The following is a 9,035-nucleotide window of genomic DNA, read 5'->3' on the forward strand; positions in this document are numbered from 1 at the left end:
GGAAGGGCTGCTGGAAGGGGCAGCAAAACAAATCACATTACACCTCAATTAACACCAGGGAGGCCTCTGGAGTCCAGTTTCATTCGTGGCAATAAAACTCTCTGTCTCTCACTAGCACACTTTCTGCATGCAAATGAAACACACACTGCACATCTGATGCAATAAACGCAAGCACGAAAAAGAAAAGAAGAGAGACACATTTACTGTATGTGTGTATAATTGCAATTTCAGCAGAGCTAGTTACAGTAGTGAACTGCCGCCCCTCCCTCTGACCCTTCCCGTCTCACTTGGTTAATTATGAAATGCTGCATCTGGCTCAGAGGGCGTTGAGCGGATAAGACCACCCTGTGGAGTGGCTGGTGTCACCATCAAGAGACAAGGACAGTTCCACAGTGCAGCTCAGGGCCAATTACCCACCTGCTGCATGACTGCAGTTCAGGGGTGTCATTTCATCCTAATACCAGTGCTATAATTGCTGTTGTTTTCCCAGTTAGAGGGTTATGGAAATGAGATCTTAAGTGCCACTCAAATTAGACCATGCTTTATAACTGGTCAGCTTTGTTTGAACTGTTAGATTCAAGAGCAGGAATTGCTCCGTGCCAACTATGATATTAGTATTAAATGTTCATTTAAATGAATTAGGGAATCTCGGTAACATATTAATCTAATTACACGCTCAATTAAGCTTAATTGTACCTGTTGAAACATTCTTATAGCCTATAGTGTTGCAGCTTTTTAATACATCATTTTATTTGTGGAAAAGAATTAATTAAAAAACATTTAAAATGTAACTTGAACGTGTTCTCATTAAACAAACCCTTTCCATGCTACTGCAATTGCTGAAGCAGCATCATTGTTATTCAGCTGTATTCTGGCAAGATTGAGAAACTGGAGCACATGGTAAACAAAACAGTAGCACGAGGACTTATCGCTGTCACTATCTGTTTTTCACACTGGCATTCTGGAATAACGTGTCTCCTGTTAATTTCACAGTCAATTCCAGAGGCTGAATGGCACTCTTCTTCTCTTGCCATTATTTCCCTCAGGGCACCACACGAGGGCTTCTAAAAGCAGGGGACAAATCAAGGTCAATGAAAAATTATAGACACTGAAAGGCTAAGACCTGTACTCTATTATGGCCTCTATGACAATCATTGCTGATATTAAGTTGGATGGGTTTGTTAAAACAAAAAACGGAGGGAAAAAAAGAGACAAGGCTTGGTCTCACAGGGATGCACTCTAAAATTGCCTTTCAAATTAAGTGTACAAACGTTCAGTAACTAAAGTAGAGAGCTTTCTATTCAGCGAACAGTGTAGTACAGATCTTAGCTGTATTAAATGTCCAGATAAGATGTTTTGAGTGGTAATGCAATCCTTCCCTTAGCTGCCCCTCACTCCGTAGTGACTAACCATTCAGTTCTATGCTTCAGCTGACTTTAGCCTCCAAACATATTAGTGAAGATGATGATGAGTGACAGGGACTTTTACATCTCGCCCTAATTAACCAGACACTCTTGTCCCCCCTTAACATTTACTATCGGAGAAGGGTTGACACATGCCCGTCAGTCAATCACCTCTCCTTCTGCCCCTCTTCCGAATGCACACAACCCTCCCCCATCGCCTTCACACTCGCAGGCCTGTTGCCACCAGTGTCACAGCCAGCTGGCATCAGTCTCGACGTCTCTTTTTCCCTTCTTCCAAATGCAAACTGAGAAACGGCACAGCAAAATAAAGAATATGAAAATCTCCATATGCCAGAATCAAATATGTACTTTTCAGTGCTAGTAAATCTATTTACCAGTCGGTCCAATATCGCTGGAGGAAAGCAGCTCTGAAGAGGCGCTTGTTTTTTATTTTGTCTGGCTCTTTCTAAAATGAAATTGCAAAGGTAGCCTGAAAATAGCTAGTATCTTTATATCAGCATACGATAATGATATTCATGTGAAGCCTGAGCTACAACGAATGCAGTCTGGTGGCACATAGGTGGAGCACAGCGGTGCAATTTCTCCAACTCAACTCAGAGCGTTACTGACTACTACTAATACTGCAGCTTTTAGTATCAAATAAAGAGGCACGATTTTAAAAAAGCATCACCTACTGATGTAAGTTTGTTCACAGAATCTGTGACCACTGTAAAACAAGACAGAGTAGTACTGTGACATCTTTTCCCTTGGTGTAGTTGACCGAGTAGTAGATTTACTTTATGCACTAACAGTAACAGGAGCTTAGCTAGAGGACGTGCTAGACGCTTGAGAAAAACTGTGCTAAATGCATCCATTTGTTTGCATTGATCTTTATTTCATGGTGTGAAGGTGAACCATTAACGTCTTTCTTTGCTTTAGGAGTTTCCTGTATTGACTTTGGGATTCTTCCAAAGTGTGACCAGCCACTCAAATGTCCACAAACGACAAGAAGCACTGAACAACATAGAGACTGAGAATTTCATGTGTTTTTTAAGTCAACTGGCTCTTTCCTCAAGCTTCCCAGAACGCCAACCGCTGGCACATTCCTCTTCTTTCCCACAATCTAAATATTTGCATTGGTAATTGCATTTGCGCCCAGTTTTAGGTAAATGAGGGACACGAACGTCAAGCTTTCAGGGTTGCGTCACACAACCCAGGAAAGTGCAAAGCCCCACATAGCTTATAAGGCTTACTAACAGTAATTTCCAGCTGTAGTTGGAATAATAACAAACAGTGAATATAAAATGCAGTACTTTAGTTTTCCATTGAGGCAAAGTGTTGAAAATGAGTGGAACTGCAGTGTGTCATAATGTGGATTGATGCTCTCATAATAATCATGCTCCACTGTAAAAAAAAACCAAAAAAAAAAAACCTTCAGCTATCTGTCTTTCCTGCTCTTTTTATTTCTCTTTCATTTCGACTGCATGGCAACTCCAACCACAACTGGTCTCACTTATCTTGTAGCCTGACGTGATGTGCACAGCCGTGAGTGATTGCATATAATGAAATATTGCCGTTTAATATATCTGCATAGTGTGTACAGTGTCACTTTAGTGTCTTGTTTTAATCAACTTTTGTTACACACACACAATGGCGGTGTGGTTGGAACAGAGCGCTGGTTTAGTTTCACAGAGAAAGTCTGAATATTTGTCCTTTTATCTTTTCTTTGCAAAAGCCACACACTGATTTGATTTGAAAGTTGTTTAATTTACTTTTGAACAACAACATAAAAACAAATCAATATTTCAAACTGGAGAGACTGAGGCAATCAGCCCATCTCAGTCTGCAACAAAGCTCCATGAAATGTTTTACATCTTAGTCTAATTCATGCTCCTGTAAACAGACATTTTTTTAACATAAAGGAAGCAGGAAGCTTAGAAAACAACAATTGTGCTCTCAGTCAGAAAGCCATCTATATAAATACGTGCTAGTTCAAATACGTGAAAATGCAAATCGATCGTGGAGACAGTTTTCACGCTAAACTCTCTATAGGCTAGTTTGGAGTGGAAACAATGGTTACATCGCACGAGTTGTACATTCGATCAGGAGAAAAGCAGCAGAAACAAAAGTCCTGCTGGATTTCAGAACAAAATACTGTCGTCGAAGGCAAAAACACAGTTGACTGTAAATCGTTGGATGGACTAAATGAAATAATTCAGAACTAGAGTTCACTTCTTATCAGGCTACATTTCGAGGTTTTGCTCAATATGACACACAGTAAAAACAAAGTTAACAATCTAATTACCAAGCATACATTTGCAGCTGCAAAGGTGGCACTTCCAGCTGACATTGGACACAATGTGAGCAACAGTTTATACCACTCTATATAATTTATGCAAGCTTTTGGTGAATTAATAGAGCATATGGTGATATTACGTCTACAATATAAAATTTCCTTTAAACTGTGACTGAATATAGATCTACCTAACAACATAGAATCGTTGTTTGTAACAAGTTAACAGAGGACTTAATTGGAGGCACTCGTGGAGCCACAAATTTCAGACTTTGTTCATTTATTTAAGGTTAATTCAGTGTGTGGAAGCTCCATCGGTACGTAGTTTGAATTGTTCATAACAGCCAAACGTTAAAAAGGTCTACTCTCCTCTGTTCATTTCTATTGTTTTGAAATTGCTTCATTAATTTTTATTTCTAAAACAGCATGTCCTGAGTGTTGTGCTGCTGATTCAATCAGCTTTTTTTCTTGCAAAAGAATAACTGATTAAACTGTTATATAGTTGCTCTGTTTGGACACTAAAACCACAAACAGAAGTATAATGACTAACATCTGAGGCTGAGCTACCACTTCCCTCCACATATCCTCATTTACTCCTTTTTCTTGACAGCCCAGCTCCTATAAACTCCTTCCTTTTTACAGCGGGAAAATGGCTATCTGTGCCACTGTGTGTCTCATCACAGGAGACAACATTTTTTCGACGTTATCCTGAACGCAGCAAACTCCCATCTATCCTCCCGGACACGTTTTGCCGAGTTTGACAATGACTTCAGAACGGCCTAGTGTGTGAGGAGAAATCATCTGTTATTCGGCCCACGACGGTCCATACATCAGCTGCCCTGGAGTGGAGCTCGCTTCCAGGAGGCCCTCCCTTTTTTGTGCCTATCCAGCTACCTATCTGGACGGCCAACTGACAACATCAAGGAGATTTAGAGCAGAGTCTCAGTGGGCCTGGTCTGAACAATCCCAGTAGATGGGAAACCGTAATTACAGCTAGAAGGCTCACTGAGAGTCTGGAGCCTTGCAGAGATTCAGTGTCATAAGGCCAATAGATTCCTGGGTACCTGGTTGCTTCAGCTGTCAGAGCAGAAAAAGAGCTACAGATTTGAGCAAATTTGACTTCAGAGGAGGTGATTTAGTGGTTTAGCTGTCTACTTAGTCCCATAATTCTACCCAGATGGGAACATTAAGACTTTACGTTGACATTATTACTTGTGTATGAGTTATTTAAGATTAATAACACTTCAGAAGAGCCAATTTAACTTCACAAAATGCTTAGCTACCTATATTATTCTTAAAGGATATTTTAAATTCTCTCATGGTGTTAATAATCTGTGTTTAAGATCACTGCAATAAACTCGTGTGGTATAGACCAAGATGAGACAATAGGGAAACAATAGGCACATAAATACATGACATACCCTGAGAAGATAGTTTCTCAAGCCCTTTAGTGACTCATTCGCAATATCTGCAGGATTTAATTAGGGTCAACATAGACAATAAAGTGCCACCCTGACCTACAGAGGCCCAGAAATTTACAGCAGGGTCCACACAGCCTCTGGTGGTGTCTGCAGCATTATCTATTTCTAAATCTTCCTGCTTCATATTCTCCACCATCTCCCTGTTTCACTCGACAACTCTGTCATTCTCCCTCTCTGTCATTCCGCCGCTCTCTTTTACTCTAACCTTTCAAGCCACAATCTCACTTTCTCCCACTCTCTCTATAAATATCTGTCTCTGAGACAGTCTTTTTCCCCACTTCTCCCGCTTGCTTCTGAAGAGAACAGGGGAATCTTCTATCCCCTGTGGATCTGAACACCCACTCAAGGTTAGGAGTACTACAGATGCAGGAGCTAACAGATCAGGCTTTTAACCATCACATAGAACTTAAGACATTTGTACAGGCCATTGCATTAATAGCCCTCACTGCCAAGTACTAAGTCACTTATCTACCAAAAAAACAAAAAGCCAAAAAAAACTATAGCTGGATTAAATTCTTTAATTTTTCATTCTGTTCCCGCTTTCTCCAAAATAATACAGCAGAAACACAATTAAACTTGTACATCCCATTTTGCTGAGTGAAAGCACAGTTTGTATTCTTACCCCTGCAAAGCAAAAGCAACAACATCTTCCTTTTATGCATCAAAGTTTTGTCATTTTCTCATTTCTCTTGGTGGTTTAAAAGGATTGATTTCTTTTGATCTGATGATCTGTACCTCCTAGCAAACTCAAAGAAAAACACAAAAACACTTAAGACTTATAAGGAGTCACCCTGAGAAAAGAGTGATTGCATTGTTTTCTCTAATGAATCATTCAAACTATGTAATATTCTTAATTATATCTGAAGCCATCCATCAATACAAACTGTCACTGGGCCAGAGGAGGTACACCCTGGACAGGTCACCAGTCTGTCACAGGGATAATTTATGTGATAATTATGTAATAGTTAAAACAGAGAGCATTATTTGTTTATGTCTGGTCCATATCTATAAACTACTCCAGGTTAGTTTATTCGAAGGTTCTATGTGTGAGTTTCTACTTAACTGTTGGCATCATCTAACAACGCACACTTGAAAAAGCAGCTCATTTGCACTTTTTTGATTTATATTGGGATTGTTACTAAGAGTGGTAGGATATGGCAACGCCCCAACTGGAAAAACCAGCCAAGACTGATCACACCTCTCCTACCATTCCAACATCCACATCTAAGGAATTGGAGCTTATTCTGTTTGTTAGTCTCACACGATGTGAATGTCTACAGTAGTGCATAAATTTAAAATGTAGCATAGCACATAGATACAATTTCAATATTCAACAAATAATGATTTTTCTTTCTTAATTCTCTCTGATGTGGGTAATGGGGTCAGCCAGGCCTGACGAAGAAATTACATGATTTAATGGCACCCCAGGGGAAGTTTAAATATAGCTCTGCATTCCAACTAGCCTCCGACGGCACAGCAGGACATCAGTTCATCCATAAACAAGTGTCCAAAGCCTGGATGGGCTTGGCTTTAAGTATTACTGTGAGCAAATATTGCATGATAGGGATGACGTGCTCATCTGCTATTGTAAACACATTTGCTCATTCATTTCATTATAGGGAAAACATGGGTGTGGGTGAAGGAAAGTGAAGGCTCTGTGTGTGGCTGTACATGTTATGGTGCTGTTACTGCACTGCCACAAGGTGGCAGGACAACACACATCTGCTCCACATGAAAAATCTTTATTAGTGTGTTCATCCTTGCTCCTCTTTCACAAGAGTCACACAGAAATAAATGAGAAAAAATGTAATTAGTTAAGCTAGTAACCCAGTGAATGAAGGTTTATTGAAAAACATGCAAGCAGAATAAATATGGATTAGCATTCATCATGTTTTTTTGTTTTTTTAAGAAAAACCCGTCTTATTTTACATTCATATGAAATCAGTGTGTTCAAAAACCCACCAGGCAGCTTATTCCCTGTATAGTGCCTCACCAATCATCTGTATTCATGTTAGGAAAACTCATGTGCTGAGCCTCAAAAATGGTTTAACCACCAAATCTTAATTAACAAAACACCAGTAATGCAATAATGTGGAATTGAGAGAAGAGACGTCAAGGTGATGAATACAAGAAGACATGCTGTAAAAGACCTAAAACATCAATAGGGTATTTAACAGGACAGGTTTCAAGTGACGAATTTAAGTCCAATCCTCAGTCACACCGCATAGCACGAAAAATGCTCAGTGAAGTGTAACATTCAGTTCTCCCTGTGGAAATTAGTCTAATTCTGTGATCCTCCTTAAAGACTGATCACCTTTAGTTAAACTCAGAGCGACAGCACGCTCAAGTGCAAGCTGAAATATATCTAAAGGTTCAGTGCTGGAAACTTCAAACTGTAAATTGTGTTTGCCTAAAAGTGCGAACTGATTGAAAAATTAATAAATAATAATATTTGTAAACCCAAAAGGAACAGTACTTTCCAGATTGACGTAGCTAATGAAGCCTGACAGATGTAGGTTACATCTGGTCCCACTGGTAAAAAGCAATCCTCCATTTAAGACTCCAAGCTAAGCTAAGAGGAGGTGAGAGCTGCGGATACCTTTAATTTACTCAGCCTGCTGAATGCTACCCTCCATTCAATCATTCTCTCCGTAACGATTGGATGCAAGGCTGACTGGTCTGGATTCATCACGTCCTTTTCTCTACGCTTCACTCAAACTGCAATACCCACCGTCTCCCAGCACTCTTCTGTCAGCTTTCCTAGTTTACCCTCATGCAAGTGTCAGCCTGTGTTTCCCCCCCTCCCTGACAGCAGTCTTGAGTTATTAGACAACACCAAACCTCATCAGTTAGTGTCATGAAAAGGCAGCTCTGAGATGATGGTGGATGACACATGTCATCCCAAAGGGCTTTAGTGTTTTCAGCCAAAACATCACACAATGCATTCAAAGAAGATCTGATTCTAGCAGCTTTGCAATTTAAATGAAGACTTTAAGAAATCTAGACACACGTCAAACAGACAGCACAATTTCCGATTGCCCTGGGTTGGGAAAGGAAGAAATGATGTCTGTCAAATGAATGTGAAAGCTATAGTGTCATATCTATAGTTATAAGTGATTGGTGTTTAAATGACATGAAAATGAAAAGTATCAGATGGTGCAAAATGCCCCATATTGCAGTTCAAACACTGCCAGCAGAAGAGCCAGAAAGAAAGAAAGAAAGAAGCTAGTATACAAAACACTTCCTAGCATAATGTTCAGACACGCACTTGCATTCCAAACTACAAGTTCCTCTTAACACTATCACTGTTCTGGTTCACATGTTCAGCTTGTGAACACCCACTGAGACAAACTCTCCTAAAGAACACGCCAAGGAAAAAAACCCTCATTATATCTCTCATCACATTTACTGCCACAGCACCTCCGATATTCTGATTTACAATGCACAGAAAACTTAAGTCCGCCACAAGACCACTGTGTAGGTGCTGACCTTTCACCAACAAACAATCGCTTTGTGTTTGCCCAAAGGGGAAAATCTCAAAAATGCAGGCAGACACCAAACTGTCAGCAGCCCGCATGCAGCAGTACGTTTACGAGGCTGATTTGATTTGGCTTATGTCAGAAACAGTGTGTCTGATTTATGACGCTTTGGTAGATCATCAACTACCAAGGCTAACTGCGGTGACCGATAATTGTCGCGCACTTTTCGGCTCTCTGTGCTCTGCAAACTTAATACTTGCTTAGTGACAGTCCAACAAGTTCAAGCTCGGGTATGAGGAAGAATGGCGCCTCGATGATCCTTGAGTCAGATTGAGACAGTTTATCAGCTAGAGATGAACCTGAACAGGTCTTCTAACCC

This window comes from Aulonocara stuartgranti (genome assembly GCF_965226115.1).
Source record: "Aulonocara stuartgranti genome assembly, chromosome: 13".
Classification (NCBI taxonomy): Eukaryota; Metazoa; Chordata; class Actinopteri; order Cichliformes; family Cichlidae; genus Aulonocara; species Aulonocara stuartgranti.